The sequence below is a fragment of the Equus przewalskii genome, chromosome 8 (assembly GCF_037783145.1).
Source record: "Equus przewalskii isolate Varuska chromosome 8, EquPr2, whole genome shotgun sequence".
Taxonomy (NCBI): Eukaryota; Metazoa; Chordata; class Mammalia; order Perissodactyla; family Equidae; genus Equus; species Equus przewalskii.
Window position 1 is genome coordinate 76,004,403 of NC_091838.1, and position 17,010 is coordinate 76,021,412.

At 40.8% G+C, this 17,010-nt stretch overlaps 1 long non-coding RNA gene across 1 annotated transcript; it reads right to left on the bottom strand.

Annotated features, from left to right (window-relative positions):
• Window positions 1-13,582: 13,582 nt before the first annotated feature.
• Window positions 13,583-16,624, bottom strand: LOC139085161 (uncharacterized). The gene is made up of 3 exons (XR_011543238.1): window positions 16,319-16,624; window positions 16,073-16,191; window positions 13,583-14,340 (listed from the first exon to the last, which is right to left on the bottom strand). It is a non-coding gene; the product is annotated as an uncharacterized lncRNA (long non-coding RNA).
• Window positions 16,625-17,010: the final 386 nt, after the last annotated feature.

The following is a 17,010-nucleotide window of genomic DNA, read 5'->3' on the forward strand; positions in this document are numbered from 1 at the left end:
AGTTGTGAAGTCATCTGGTCCTTATGCTTTTTTTTAAGGGTAAATCTTTAATCACTTTTCCAATCCTTTTTGTGGTAATTAATCTGTTTGGATTATCTCCTTCTTCCAAAGTAGTTTTGGTAGTTTGTACTTTGATTGGGAGATACTCATTTTTCCAGGTTTGTTTACAGATTGATTTCCTTATTTGCTATAGATTTACACATATTATTCACTCGCAATTCTTAAAAGTCTCTCTCATATATGTGTTTAAACCTTCCTTTTCGTTTTGAACCATGTATATTTTACTTTTTGCTTTTTACCTTAATCAACCTCACAAAGCACTTACATACTTTATTAATCTTTTCAAAGAACCAGGTTTTGATGTATTTATTCTAAAACGTGTATCTTTTTCGTATGTATTTCATTAATTTTAGTTTCTACTTGAATAATTCTTCTTTCATTCAGACTTTTTGTTTTGTTTTTGGTTCTTATTTCCTAAAAAGGGGACTAACTTCCTTTTATTTGTCTTCCGTCTTACAAAATAACACCATTATAAGCTCTGAATTTTTCTCTGAATATTGATTTTGTTGTGCCCCATGGGTGTTGATATAAAGTTTTCTCCTTTTCATTGCTTTTTAGATACTCTGTAATTTCAGTTGCAATTGCCTCTTCGTGTTTTTAATTCCAAGTATTTAATAATTTTTTGTGCTCTTTTTTTATTAGTTATTTATAGTTATTATGATTTTGATCACAGTATGTAGCCTGTTAAATTTCTATTTTTGGGTTTCTTAGGCTTTTTTGTAGTCATAAGTATGATTACTTTTTGAAAATGCTTGTTATACATATCTAAAAATGTATAATATATATTAAAAGAACAAAGAGTAATATACACACATGTAATTTATAAATATGTATACAATGTGTGAATTGAGTAATTTCAATATATATAATCCTAAAATTGCTACTTTGACTTTCTTGTTGTATGCCTGGTTTATCTTTATGCATCTGTTTTATTTTCAACTTTGTCTTCAATTCATCTTTGTCAACAATATGGAGATGGGTTTTATTTTTAAAACAAGTTTGGCAGCCTTCACCAATTCACATATAGTATAAGAACAATTATATATGATTTATCCCTTTCACATTCTTTATTATTTATTGAACATTGTTATTTCCAGCTTTTCCTCTCCTTTATTTTTGCTGGTCTGTTCTAGTCACTACACAGCCCTTTTTATTCCCTTTGTTAGTTTAAAATTTATACTGTTCTCTCTGGGACCACTTACAATTACCTTCCCTTCCGTGAAGCTCAGAATCACTATCCTTCCACTATTATATGAAAATAAGATATCCGTCATTACTCCTAATCAAGATTGTTTAACCCACCCCATTCCTATCTTCTTACCACAATGTAACAAGAATTTAGAAATATTTTTGCCTCTCCCCTCTGGTCTACCCCACATCTTCAGGTCTTTATTCACAGAAGGAGTTTTGTTCTTCTAGTTTTAAACGTTTGCCCTTGTCGCCTGTGACTTCTATTTCAGGAACTCCTCTTTGGTGTGTGTGCTGTTCATTCCAAGGCTTTTGATAATTATGTATATCTATCTTTACTTCTATCTTTATTTACTTCTTGCTCTTTCCTCCTCCTCGTATTTTCTCCTGTCTTGAGGTCTCCTGTTGGATTCATGTCTTGTTTGGTTAGAGTCCTTACTTGAGTATTTCCATCAGGTGAGGGGTAGGTGACACGTTCCTTGAATCCTTACAGCTCTGCAGATATCTTTCTTTCACACCAACAGATAAACATCCTCTTGGGTGGACACAGAATTCTTGGATCAGAATTCATTCTCTGAGCAGTCTCACACTGTTATCCCATTATTTTCTAATTTAGTGCTGGGGATGAGAAGTTCCATGCCAGTTTAATCTTTCCTACCTTTGTAAATTATTGTTCTTTCCGTGTGGAAGCTCTCAATGCTTTTTCTTTATCCCTGAGATTCAAAAACAAAGAACATTGTCAAACTTTGTCTTGGTGTGTGTCTTTTCTATTATCAATCCTGCTTAGAATTGGGCAAGGTTTTCAGAATTCAGACTCAAGCCTTTCTTTAACTCAATGCATTTTTAATGTGTGAACTGTTTTACTAACCCTCTCTCCATCAGTTGTAATTTGGTTCACCTGTAAGTACAATGCAAATGAATCCACGATAGGTACTAAATAAGGTATCTTTAAATACAAATACACATAAAGTTATGTACTAATCCATTGATGAGAATGTTGTCGCCAGAGGCTTGCAGAAACCTAACCCTATATGTCCTCGAGCAGTAATGGTTCAGTATTTGCTAATTCAGTGTTCCCAACAACTTTATGAAACAACTACCGTGAATAATGAGAATTGATTACATCTGGTTCAATGAAGTCTTTTTTCCATGCTGTAATGGAATCTTAAATGTTATTTTGTTTGTTTGTTTAACTGGTCTTTATTCTCCAGTGTTTTCTCTCTCTGGCTGTTAGATCTCTTTTGAGCAGATCGCAAATTTCCATTGTCCATTCAACAGGGCTCAGCTTCAGCTCCTGGGGTATCTTAGCATCGATCCCCAAAGATGAGAAAGGCAACTGTTCTCTGCCCTACAGACTAATAGTCTCTAAGACTCAGCTGAGACAGGGCCTCAGCCTACCTGTTCAGTTCCTAGAGGGGGACTCTGAAACCAGGGAGGCCAACAGTCTTTCCAGAAGTGCTTTGTCAGGCCCTGAATCTGTTGGGGGTCCAAGCTCTCCATAAGTCACACTCTTTCTACTGCTCCTATGTTCTACCCTTCAACCCAAGGTTCTCTCTGTTTGTTTCCAGGCTCTCATCTGACCTGGGAGCAGAAGTCCTTCAGCAGCATTTTCTGCCTGGATTTCTACATGTCCCAAGGACTCATTTACCCTCACCAGGCCTCATGTGTCTGCTGACCCCAAATTCATAGACGTGGTTGGCAGTGGGACATGAGAAGGGGATGCAGGTATGTGATAAAGTTGCCGTCTTTCTAGAATTGGATTCTGGAATATATTATACATCAGTGAATGCCATCAGATTTGACAGATGCTGTCTTTCTCTGCAGATAAACGATTTGGAAGTCTTGAACTTGAACTACATGCAACCACATCCTCTCTATTCCACATGTCATCACAGGAAACTTCCCTCTCTCTGTGGCTGTGGTTTCTAGCACTGCTGTTCATAATGTGTAGGCAGAGTGGTTTATCTTTTTTGATTTATTGGCAAGTTGCTTGCATCACATGGAAGCAGCTGAACTCTGTAACTGTGAACATTGAAGGGAAGGAATTTCCATAAACGCTGTACGTTTTGCCAACACTGCTTCAGGGGAGGCCCACCCATGGGTCTTTGATATTGCACTTGTGGTCACAATTCTATTCTTGTACAATCTATTATGTCCAGAATGAGGAAAATGACATATTTTCTGGTCCACTAATTCTTGTTATCTCACCAAAAATCAAGAGCCTCTCCTGTGCTACACATTCTTTCCATCTAGGGTAACCCATTTCAAGCAGTTCCCATTAATAGCTTTTAAGTCCATTTGGATATCTCAGTTTTAACTGATAGCAGTATAGGCACACTCTGCAACCTGTTTCTCAGGATATTTTTATTATATTTATTTTTATTCACGGAGGACTTTTAAAAAAACGTTTGTTCCACTTAAACATAGTGCTTATAACTCATTACTTTTGTAAATTCTCTAACTGTATTTGGCTCTTATTTCACTATCGTATCTCTTTAAACACTTATATACTGAATTCGAACATTTCAGAAGCATCATTACATGTAGGCTAAATCTGATTTTTGTTAAATATTCATGATTTCTGTTGAAGTATATTTTATTTGATAAGTATTTGATACTGTAACAAGAGCACTGGATTTAAAAGCAAAAGGTTTAGGTTTAAATTTTTCTCCTGCCGAGAAGTTGGTTAATTCGTTATCTGCATGACTCTCAGTATATTATTTAACCTCTCTGAACTTTGACCTCAAAGTTCAATGAGAATTCACGAGAATGAATGAGAATGGAATGAGAAGACCAACTTTACAGTTTTCATACTGTTAGATGTAAGAAAGTGGCTGACTCATAATAAATACTCAAAGAAATGTTAGTTGAATTGTAAACTGTGAGGAAATATCTTGTACACATAGTGAGTAATATAAGCACTGTTTTCAAGGAGAAAGTTTAATCTGCCTAAGTAAGTAAGCAAACACTTTGAATCACTTAAAGAAACTCAGTTTATGGCCAAAGCGTTAATTCACATCACCGTTTTTATCCATTATATCGTGTCTGACTCTTCTCTGTTTCAGAAAGGTCTCCTAATCCACGTTTCCATTTCCTATAACTGTGTTTACTCTAAATTTTATACTAACTGTTCTGTAAAATGATCTCAGAATTCAGGCTTTGTGCCAAATTAAATTTCCCTTTGCCTCAAATTAGGGATATCCAATTGTATTAAAATGCCTTTAAAAAAAAAAAAACAGAAAAAAGGCAATAGAGGATCAGAAGACTAGGGAAAATATTACAATACTAGATAACAAAGGATTAATGAAATATATGTATACATATACATATATAAGTATTTTAAATATATACGACTGGTAAATGCTGAAATAGAAAAGTGATTAAGACAGCGGTGGTGCTAGTTGGAAACAGATGGCATACCCAAAGCAGTAATTGAAGAGAGCTCAATGATGGGGCTATTTGTAGAGGGCTGGGCAGGTTAAGAAAACTGCAAGGATGGGGAAGCATCCGGGAAGCAACAGCAGAGCCCTTTTCCATGCTTGGCCCGAAGGGGCATGCTGGGAGCAATGTTACCAGAACCTGCCTGTGAAAGGGGAGCTTCCAGACAAGAATTGTGTCGATAGACAGAGAAACACAGCTATCGCCAAACCCTTGGCCTGACCTGGTGGAGGGGAGCAGGAGGCACTCCTGCCCTCTAACACCCTTCAGGGGTCATCATTGGACCAACCCAGCAGGATGCTGGAGGGTTGGAGAGCCTGGGTGAAGCCCTCTCCTGGGACATGGAGCATAGCAGAGTGAGACTGGGGCAAAGTGATCAAGGAGAGTCACCAGCCAGCAGGAGAGGGCGGGAGACAAACAGCAATGGCTCATGGAGATGGAAAAATGTTCAGTATCACTAGGCTGCTGATATGTGAGAGAATGGCAATATTTGGTGTGGGAAACAGCTGTTCTTCTGCTTTTCTATATTGCTGCTGTGAGAATGCATTGGTCCCACTTCCCTGGGAAGCAACTGAGCAGTATACGGAAGACATATTGAAACTTTGCACTCCTTTAGACTTAAATTTATCCTAGAGAAATGTATCCTAAAGAAATAATTGGAATACAGTCTAAAAAGATCATTGCACAAGTTCACAAAAATGACTATACAGGAAAGTTTATCACATCAACTATTGTAATAGCAAAATTTGAAAGATACCTAAATGTACAGTAATGGGGATTGGCTAAATTGCCACATATGTCTATATATCTCTCTTTAATAGTGCCATATTATCGTAAACGTTAAGAAAGATGTTGTAAATCAACATTTATTGTCATAGAAAAAGACTCACCATATGTTGCTAAATGCACAAAGCAGTATTACTAGTTTTTAGACTAGTTGAAGTCCAGGTTGCCTAATCAGAAAGGGGAAAAGCTAGGGTTCTAAACTAAGCTTGAGGAGTGCCATGGGCCATGTGCTCTCCACTTTCCAAGTTCTTTGTGATTCATCCTTAGGAAGCAGACTATGCCTAAGACTGCCAAAAGGAAATTACACAAGGGTCTCTTGGGTGGGTTGGTGAGGTCTGTGGGGTCTCCTTGGCATCAGATTCTGGTCTCTGTTCTCTCTTGACCTGTCTCAGCTATGACCAAATTTTAGAAACTTATAGATCCCGTCATCCCGAAAGCATTTCAAAAGCAAGAGGTAGGGGAGAGAATACAGGGAGTGGAGGGGGCAGAGAAGAAGGGGGAAGGAAGAGAGGAGGAGAGGGGTTGGGGTGGCTGTGGGGGGAGAATCAGTCCACAGCAAGAGTTCCCTGAGCACCGACCGTGGACCAGCCCTGGTTAGGGACACTGACGACTGAAGCAGACATGCCCTGGCCCCATAGAGCTTGGAGTTAAGTGGGCTAATAAACCCATTAAGAAGGTTGTAATCACTGTGTTAGTTTGCTGTGACTGTCATAATAAAGCACCACAACTCAGGCCTAAAGAACAGAAACGTATTGTCTGACGGTTCTGGAGGCTGGAAGCCTGAGAGCAAGCTGTCCTCAGTGTTCCTACCCAGGCCTCGCTCTTAGCTCCTGGTGTTTTGCCTGCCATCTTTGGTGTTCTCTGGCTTATAGAAGCATCTCCCCGATCTCTGCCTTCATCTTCACATGGTGTTCACCCTGTGTCTGTGTCTGTGTCCAAATTACCCCTGCTTTTAAGGACACAAGCTCTATTGGATTAGGGCCCACTTTTATGACCTCATTTGAACTTGATGACCCCGGTAAAGACTCTAATTCCAAAGAAAGTCACATTGTGAGGCATGGTGGGGTTAGGAGTTCAACAGATAAATTTGGGGGTGAGGAAGGGACACAATTCAACTCATAACAATGACAACTTGAGATCCTTGGAGGCACTGCTTAAAGGATGCTTTTTATAAAGGCCTCCCTGAGAAGACGACATTGAAGCCAGCCCTGAGGGAGGAAATCAAGCAGCTTTGGGAAGAAAGAGGAGCATTTTCAACAGAAGGGAAGGATATGTGAAGCAGTTGAGTCAGGAAAGACCTTAGAATATTCAAGAAAGCTTGAAAACAGGCAGGTGGGATGGGCCAGAGAGAGGACAAGGCGAGTGTGGCCAAGATGAGATTCCCAGGATAGGCAGGGTCAGACCATTCTAAACTTCAGAAGCCAGGATGAGAAGTTTATATTTTATTCTAAATGCAGCGTGACTTTCCCACCAAGGCTCCAGCACTCGCCTGGCTAATGCAGTCGTCCTTCGCTCTCACCTGGGCCCGGATGCTGCCTTAGTACCCGCTCCCACAGCACAGCCCCACCCACTTTATCATCGCCTGCTCACTCACTTTGTGTCCTGACTCACGTTTCACCTCTGTGAGGGCAAGGATGGGAACTTAGCTGCCTCATTCTCAACTTTCTCTCTAAGCACTTGCCCACTTGCTGGCCTGAAGTAAGCATTTTGTGGATTTGTACTGACTAAATTAAAAGGCATTTCCCAGCAGTGGCTCTGGCACTATGGACTGTTTTCCTTTCTAAGCCTCCATTTCCTAAGCTATTGAATGAAAGTGCTCTGTAGTGGCCAAGAGCTTAGATTCTGGATTCAGATTACTAGGGTCACACCCCAGCTCTGCCACTTATGAGGTATGAGATTGTTAGGTTCCTCAACTTTTCTGTGTATTGTTTGGCTCATCAGTGAAAAGGGGGCGCTGACTTATAAGGGGGTACCTAACTTATAAGATTGTTGAGAAGATTAAATTAGTTAATACACACAAATCACTTAGATGCTGTCTTATACATAGTTAAGTGCTGGCAATCATCATTATTATTAATGTCCTTGTTATTGGAAGTTGAGTAGATTCATCTAAAGCAGGTTGTGTTCATAAATGACCAAGACAGAGTGATTTAACTAGATACACTTTCTAATTATATAGACCGGTTTATACACGAAACCCTCCCCACCTGCACCCCACACACTCCCCATAGACCCTCTTACCTCCAAGTCAGAGAGCTATCTGAATGTACCCATGGACCCCTAACTCACACACGAGGGTCTGCTTGGCAGAAGGTTGTGCTCTCGGTGGCGGGCAGAAGGACTTCTCTCTGTAACTGCTGTGGGTAATTGCTTAAGAATTTACCAGTGGAATCGATTAGTGGAAATGTATCTTTTGGAAATATAACTTCCATCTTTTTTTTTTTTAAATAAATGTTAAGTGTGAATGTGTGACGTTTAAGGACTGAAAGTTAAAAAACAAAACAGAGTTTTGTTGTGATAATCCATATATTCAACAAATATGTATTGATGACTTAAGGAATGATGCACATTGAGCTCGGGGCTTTAATGTTTCCCATCACTGAGTAGCCGTCAGTCTCTATCTATATATCTCTATTTATTTATTAGCTATCCATCTGTTTATATCTGTCTATCTATGTATCTATCTATCTATGTATTTATCTATCTATCTACCTGTCTGTATACCTATCTATCTATTCCCCGTCTCATTCAACAAATGATTGAGGTGATTAATAGTTTTCTTATTCAGCCTTCAAACCCTCCAGTGAAGAAAGTGCTATTATGCATTTTGCATATGAGAAAACAAAAGCCACCTGGAAATTAACTTTCATTTTTCACTTCTTATTAGACTAGAATATTTATAAAGTTTAGAACCAGACACAGCATAATTTTGATAAATTTCTTTGTTAAAGCTTTCATGTTTATTTCTGATCTTCTTACCAAAACCCACAGCCAGAATATGATTGTTTTGGAGCTCTGCCTATTTGGCTGGTTTAGATCTCCAATATCCCATTACCAACCCTTGTGTGGCTTGACAGGTTTGAATAATAGGAGGGTATGTCCAAAAGGATGGAAATTATACTGGAGAGAGTGTCTCCTGTTCTCGCTTTCCTAAAATCCTAATGATTATAGATATCCTTTTGGAGCCCATGATGCAGGTCCAGCTGGGAATAACAAATGAATTTATGAGGCCATAAATGGAAACTGGAGGATATATATTTGAAACGAGGTCCCCAACGAAGTAGACAGCACACTCCAATTTATGCATCTGGCACAACTCGTGAAATTGCACTTCCGTTTTTCGTTTTCATACCTTGAAATAGCCGAGTCCTTACCCATTGCATCTCTTACACAGTCTGTGCGACGGAAACTTGAGCCTCCCTCTGACTTTTTGCTTAACTGAGGCAGTAACTGAGGGCTGTACTTGGGGGCCAGAGGATCTTCTGTGCGTCAAATCAGGCTTGTTGTTAGCATGATATTAAACATGCTCTTACGGGCTCCACTATGGAAAGAAAAGCTAATGACCATTTATTTGCAAACCTAGGGAGATGTTGGCTGAGAAAGACCAAGACCACATATGTCAAAGTACTCTCTGAAAAATATTTCATCATGGTGTAATTGAGGCTTTAAAAGATGCTATTAAGGGACTGGCCTGGTGGTGTAGTCGTTAAGTTTGCACACTCTGCTTCGGCAGCCCGGGGTTCGCAGGTTCAGATCCCAGGCATGGACCTACACACTGCTCATCAAGCCATGCTGTAGCAGCGTCCTACACACAAAATAGAGGAAGATTGGCACAGATGTTGGCTCAGGGACAATCTTCTTCAAGCAAAAACAAAAAGAGGAATATTGGCAACAGATGTTAGCTCAGGGCCAATCTTCCTCACCAAGACAAAAAAACAAAAAAACAAAAAACTGTTAAAATCATAGCTCCAGAAAGACACAGATGTTTTTACTTAGCCACTCCTGCTCTGAAACTGTCCTTTTTTAAGCTTTTTTCAGTTAAATCCCTTGAGTGTGACTTTCTGCTGGGACACTGACGAATATGGAGTGCATGTCTGCATGCGTGTGGGATGACCATGACAGAGTAGACAATGAGACACGGCCTTGTCCTCTTTTCCTCACACTTCCTGTGTAAGTTACTTCAGGACCAGCAGTGGTGGCATGCTTAGATCACCGGAGTAGAGGTCAAGGGTGTCCTTTCAAGATGGTGAGAGAGCGTCTGCTTTTTAGCAGTGTGACACTGGTATCATCAAAGCAGTAGAAAATGGTCCCCAATGGACTGAGACTTTCCGGTTTCCATCCTGCATGGCAATTTGCAACAAAACTTGACTCCTGGGAGAGTAAACCCCAGGGACTTGGATGAGGTAAGAGATGCCCACAGAAGAGAAAGTTGAGGGCTTTCTCATGGTAAAAGAAATGGAATGTCAAACACTAAACTCAAATACAGTAGTCCCCTGCTTAGTCATGGTTTTCTTTCTGTGGTTTCAGCTACCCATGGTCAACCAAAATTATTAAATGGGAAACTCCAGAATTAAACAATTCATGAGTTTTAGATCATGCACCATTCTGTGTAGCACGTTGAAATCTCATGGCTTCCCTCTCCATCTCATCCAGGACGTGAACCATCCCTCTGTCCAGCAGATCCACGCTCTATACTTTATCTACCCGTTAGTCACTTAGTAGCCCTCTCTGTTATCAGATCAACTGTTGCAGTATCGCAGTGCTTGCGTCCAAGGAACTGTTATTTTACTTAATAAGGACCCCAAAGCGCAAGAGTAGTGATGTTGGCAATTCGGATACGCCGAAGAGAAGCCATAAAGTGCTCCTTTAAGTGAAGAGGAAAAAGTTCTCCACTTAATAAGGAAAGAAAAAAATTGTACGCTGAGATTGCTAAGATCTATGTTAACTTTTATTACCATGCACTGTTATAATTGTTCTATTTTATTATTATTTATTGTGGTTAATCTCTTACTGTGCCTAATTTATAAATTAAACATCGTCATAGGTATGTATGCATAGGAGAAAACATACTAAATAGGGTTCAGTACCATCTGTGGTTTCAGGCATCACTTGGGGGTCTTGGACTATATCCCCTGTGGATAAGGGGGGCTACTGTAGTGAAATAGATAGTGGGCCTTTTCTTGGAAAGGCTTTATAGGAAATCCTCAAATCGAAGCATGCCAACAGAGGTTATGCTGACCATGGAATCTTGTTGTCATGAGATATCCATTCACATGTCTTAAGCCTCTTTTTCCTTGGGTTAGTTTTGTGAAATTCTGAATTTCCTATCTGTTCCATTCCTGCTACCATTAAATGGCCCACATCACTTAAGGACTTTGAGGTTTCCTCCCTTCCTTCCTTTAACATGTTTTTATTGATCTCCTTCAATTCAGCAGGAGCTCTGCCAAAGGGAATAAATAAAAGAGTATGTAACACTTCCTGCACTTGAGAAGAGAAGGAGTTCGATATTTATTTCATACCATCTCTATAGTTAAGTACTTTCCATACTGTACCCCAAATATTCTTCCCAACTATGCAAAGCAAGTAACATTATTTCTGATTTTATACATGAGAAAATTGAGGATAAGAGAATTAATGGGTGTACCCCACTCACACCGCTAGTAAGGGTGGATCCACTGCATCCCCATGGCCGTCTTCTACGAAAACCTGTGCCTTTGCAATGAGCCAGGGCTGCCTGACTCTCACCTGAGGCCCCCCATGTATGGCGGAAGAATTGGCAAAGTGCTAAGGGTGCTAGGGAGGATGACTGGGAGAAGCTTATTTCACCTGGGAGGATCAGGAAATACTTAGTGGAAAATATATGACTCGAGTCACCCTGCAGATGTCCTGTTGCCCCATTAAGGAGATTAGCCACATATACAGGGTTGGACTGTGGTACTTGCTCAGTTTGTTAGATTAATAGATTCGCTCAAATAACAACCTGAAACAGTGGGGGATTAATGGGTTGAGTGCTCTACAGAAGGTCTGGGGATGATGGACCTTCCCTGCCTACATGTGTTACGATGGATACTTGTTAGGAAGGTCATAGACCATATGCTCAAGGACTGGATGATCCTCTGAAGAAAGCCAATATATAAAAATCAAGGTATGATTATGGCCAATCACTGTCTCATCAGGCAACATAAATTAGAGATTGTTTTCCCACGTGCAGCTGATGGCAGTTCTTATGGTTGGGGACCTGGCTATGTTTTATTGCCTATAAATCCTTAATATTATTCTAGTTGGCAGCACAAAGCCACCATTTGGAAACCCCAATAAGTTAAAGAACAATAGCTCCACAGGCCCTGCCAATTCTAATTTTTTTAATGTTTAGGGTCATTAAGTGGCAGAAAGACATCACTTTGAAGTCATTATACTTCCAACATTTGGACCTAGATGGCAAGTGTTTTTGGCCGTTATGAATCAACTCTTCAAAAAGACTGAGAGCCAGCTGCATATGGAAGGGTGAGTAGCTAAAAGCATGAGCTTCGAAGCTAGACTTTCTGAAAGTAAATCCTGGCTCTTTATTAAGTGTATTAAGTTGCCATAGTAATAGGGGTGAAATGGACACGTGAACACACTAACTTCATGTTCTCTTCCTCATTAATTCAGAAGAGTTTATTTCTTTAATGAGTGTTGGTTGACTGCCTACTTTGGACCAGATTCCCTATCAGTCACTGGGATTACGTTGTAAGCAAATCAGACATGGATCTTACGCTCTACTCAGGGAAACAAGTAGTGCATATATATGATATATTTACAGAAATAAATGTAGAACTATGAGCTATGTTAAATGCCATACAGGAAAGTACAGAGTGCACTGAAGACGTATAAGAAAGGGACCTACTTGAAATTTGGGGGCTGCCAGATATTGTCGCGGAAAAACGCAAGCCTACTGTTATCATTTCTCTCAGTTTCTCAAGAGAAGGCTGATGTACAGGTTTTTATACAAAATTACCAAATTGAAATTTCAGAAAAGCTTAAGATATTTTTAGGGCCACAAAAACTAGTCATAGTCCACTTGTCTCCTATGATCTGTCTTTTATGATCTCTGTCTTAAAATCTAGGATAATGTCATCTTGGAAAGGAAGAGGTGAGACTAGAAGACATCAGTGTCTTGGTCAAATTTAGAGTGAGGGTGGAGAATGCAGAAACCTGGGAGAAACCAGACTCAGCCCCATTTTATGTTCATGACTTTCTGGATTACCATCTTTACGGGGGCAGAGTCACAGTAGTTCCATGCTTGGGCTTTGGAGCCAAATGGACTGGAACCTTAGATGAGTTTCTAAAGTTCTCTGATCTTTAACTCTTTAGTCTTAAAATGATAATAAGTCTATCTCATAGGGTTATGGGGAGGATTAAATGAGACCATTCATCTCAAGTATGTATCACAATACATAGTAAGGACTCGACAAATGGTAGCCGGTAACACAACTGGTGTATGTCATTAATTACAGCTGATGACTCTAAAGAGGTGACTTACCCAGTATCACAATTAGTAAGTGGAAGAATTAGAATTTGAGCTGGGTCTCTCTGCTTCTTCAGTGAGCTTGCTTCTAACCGACTCACTCTTTGGAACACCTGGACCTGCCATGTCATCCAGGTGAACATCAGGGAATGTCATAGTGGTAGGGCTCAGAGACTCTCCGAGCTTCCTGTTTCCCTATGGACTTTGTGCTCACCAACAGGAAACTCTTGGGGGTGGCACAAGTCTTTCATTCTGTGTGAGCTACTTTTGCAGCAGTAACCACATTGGATCTCTGTTACTTCACGCTGTATTTCCTGGTGAGATGGTAGACTCTCTGAAGGCAGGGGTTTAGATTGTACATATAGTACCCTCCTTCCCTCCCAGTACCTAAGAAGGACTTAACATGAGTTATGCAGATCCCGTATCCACAATTCCAAAATCCAAAAAGCTCTGAAAGCTATATTTTTAAAACTTCATTTGACAGCCAGACCAAACCTGACCTTAACTAATTTCAGCAAGAAACTTGACCTGAATTACTGGGAGTCTAAATATAATCTTCATTGATAGAATATTCACAAGTTTTTGTGCAGAAATATTAATACACTTGATTAGTAGGTTCAGGCAGAACTTTCCAGTACTCATATATTACTGTGTATATCATGCATACACCACCGGTGGGGGATCTACTGAGAAGCTGATAAGGCTTAGACTTCAGGGCTTTCGTACCTGATTTTGTATTCAAGATTTTGTAAGTTTTACTTGAAGAAGCTCCCCAAATTGTATAAGCTCCAGGTCTCACAAGGGAGCAGCCGTTGTATACCACATTAACTTTGTAAAATTTGAAGTCTTACATCCAAAGTACATCTCACCTTGAGGGTTACAGATTTATGCAGTTAAGGAAAGAAGTGGAAGACAGGAAGGCAGGCAGGAAGGAAAGGAAGATGTGAAGGAAGGAAGGAAATAGGGTGGATATAGCTATATCATTTTTGATAAGAAAATTCTGCGACAAATAGGCATCAAAATTCGGTGGCTGAAAACACAATATAACACAATACAACACAGCAAGTGGTCTGTGTTATTCTCAGTTAACTGTCCAAGGTGAGGGTTCCACGTCAGGGGCAGCTCCACTCCAGGGATCACTCCAGTGGATCATTAAGGGGTCCAGGCTGCTGTGGCTTGCAGGGTTGCTCCCATCAATACCCCTCCCAGGCCATGAGGAAGTGGGAAAACAAGAGGTGTGCATAGGAGGGATTTTCTTCTTTCCTATGTTTTGTTTTTCCCAAGGTCCAGGCCTAGAAGTGGCACGTTCTACTTCTTCTTACGCTTCCTTGGCTGTAGCTGAGTCTCATGGCCATGTCCACCTGCAGAGACAGGTAGTATGGCTGTGACTTGGGGAGAACAGGAGAGCAGACTTTGGTGGAACAGAAACAAACTGTCACACTGACTCATTGTCCTCCTGTAGCTCCATTGATGATGCATGACTTAGTACTTCTCAGATTCTGAGAATCTAGGCAAGCACTGTGGTTTCTCTCATCCCACACCCTTGTCCAGTGGCCAAATCACTGGAACATATCAGAATAGAACTAGACAATAAATAAGATAGTTAGACAGTGCTTGGAATGTTGAGCCTGTACTGGCCCAATAGAATAGTTTCTTTCCTTATTTATCTCCAATATTCTAATCTTAAATTTGTAATTAAATGTGAGTGAATAAATGAATGAACACACAGCTCTCCTACCAGCCCAGGGAGAGGAGTATGGAAGAAGGCTGCAATCTGGGTCTAATAACAGTAATAATGATCTTGACTAGCAAGTCAGCTCATAAAGCAATATCACGTGTGCTGTCATCGTGATCTCCACTGCAGTCCTCCAATGTAAGCACAAAGCCTATTTGTAGATGAAGAAACTGAGGCTGAAAAGGGTGACGTGGTCAGCCTAGGATTACACTGTGAGTGTCCAAACTAGGAATTCAACCCAGGTCTTCTGAGTCCATGAACAACACCCTTTTCCTGATATCAGACGTCCTTGTGGTTTTGGCCCAGGCCCAAGCAAGAAAACACAATACCTAGCCACTGGAGCAAAAGGCACATGTAATGGGTCTCGCTGGACTTCTGTTGGCATCCAGTGGGCCCATCTCAGACAGGAACAGAACAGATGGATGGAAGAGGACATTTCAGGGCCAGGCTTGAGCCCAGAATTTGGGACAAATACATTTTTCCAATGTTATTATGCCTAGCTCTGTGCTACATGAGTAGGATAGAGCGGGAGTCAGAAACTATGGCCTATGGACTAACTTTGGGCTACTGCCTGTTTTGTAAATAAAATTTACCGGAAGAACAGCCACACTCATTTGTTTACCTATCACCTACAGCTGTGTTTGCAACACGACGGCAGCATTGAGTAGTTACAGCAGAGACCATATGGCCCTCGAAGTCTAAAATATTTACCATCAGGCCTTCCACCAAAAAGTCTGCAGATACTGGGAAAGAGTAATGACTAGCGCAGGAGACAGAGAAACAGCAAGCCACAATTCAATAAGGAGACCCTGACAATAGAAATATGGAATTGGACCTGGGAGTGGAGCAGAGGAGAGAGAGTATTGAGCATCGTTTGTCTCCACAGGAGTAAGAGGGTCCGTGGCCTTAAGGAAAAATGAATGACATCCGGGTTGCATATTGAAAGATTCATAGTAGTTTGCAAAGGACTAGGAGGGCACTCCAGGCATTCGGAGCAGCTCATACAAAAGTGCCTAGGCGAGAAGCAAATTGCTTTACTCGGAACATTATATTAAATAACAGAGGTGAGATTCAGGGAAGACTCACCTACAGGGTCAGACAAGTGACGTGGATTGTCATATACAATCCTGAGAACAAACCTGCCAGGCAGGTCTCATCCCCATTTTACAAAAGAGGAGACTAAAATGGAAAGAAATTAAGTAACTCGCCTCAATTCCCAGAATGAACGGTGGGAAAGAATTTGGCCCAGGCTCTGAACGTCTCTGCCTGGCCCTCCGCCACTCAGCCAGGCAGATCACCTCCGCCTGGGCCACCCAGCCCTGTCTGGACCAAGTCAGCGAGCTGTCATGCCAGCTTACCTGTTTGGCTGGAAGCACCACCACAGAGGTCCCGGGGTGGGAGTGCTCCAGGCCAGTGCAGCCTTTGTGGCAGCGTCATGACCAGATTTGAGTCCTGTGTTGTTGAGGCTGGCTTTGCTCTGAGGGGGAAACAAGTCTTAGATTGATGTGGACAGGGGCCAGGGGCCATTGATCATAACGAAAAGCAGCCACAGTTACAAATTCAAGGTGAGCTCCTTTTCCCTGAAGCCCATGTCATCCCCTCACCTTGTTTCACCAAGCGGCACTGCATTCGAAGTCTGCAATCAACCCAGGCCTTAAGGAGCTGTGGTTTGATTCCAGCCACTTCACCTTCAGAGTCCGGATCCAATGAAAGTGTGTGAAGGAGCAATGCCTCGTTTTCATATTAATGTATACTTAAAGGACCCTAAAGGCAGACTGCGTCTAAAGCAATGGATGAAGGTGATAGAACTATTTTAGAGAATCTTAACTCATGGAAGCTTTGGAAGAAGATCCACTGATTGTCCGAAAATCTTTGCAATCATCTTAGTAAGACAGGACACAATAGTTTCTTTTTCTGAAAAGAGAAAAAAAGTGGTCATCATGGCGACTTTATGAAAGAACCATGTTTTATTCATTTTATTTTGTCTTTGTGGTAAAATATACATAACATGAAATTTATCATTTTAAACAGTTTTGAAGTGTACTGCTCAATGGCATTAAGTACATTCATTCTTGTACAACCGTCCATCTCCAGAAAATTTTCATCTTCCCAAACTGAAACTGTGTACCCATTAAATGAAAACTCCTCATTCTCCCCTTCCTGAGCCCCTGGCAGCCACCATTATACCGTCTGTCTCTATGAATTTGACTGCTCGAGCTACTTCATAGAAGTGGAATTATATAGTGTTTGTCTTTTGTGGCTGCCTTGTTTCACTTAGCATAATGCTCTCAAGGTT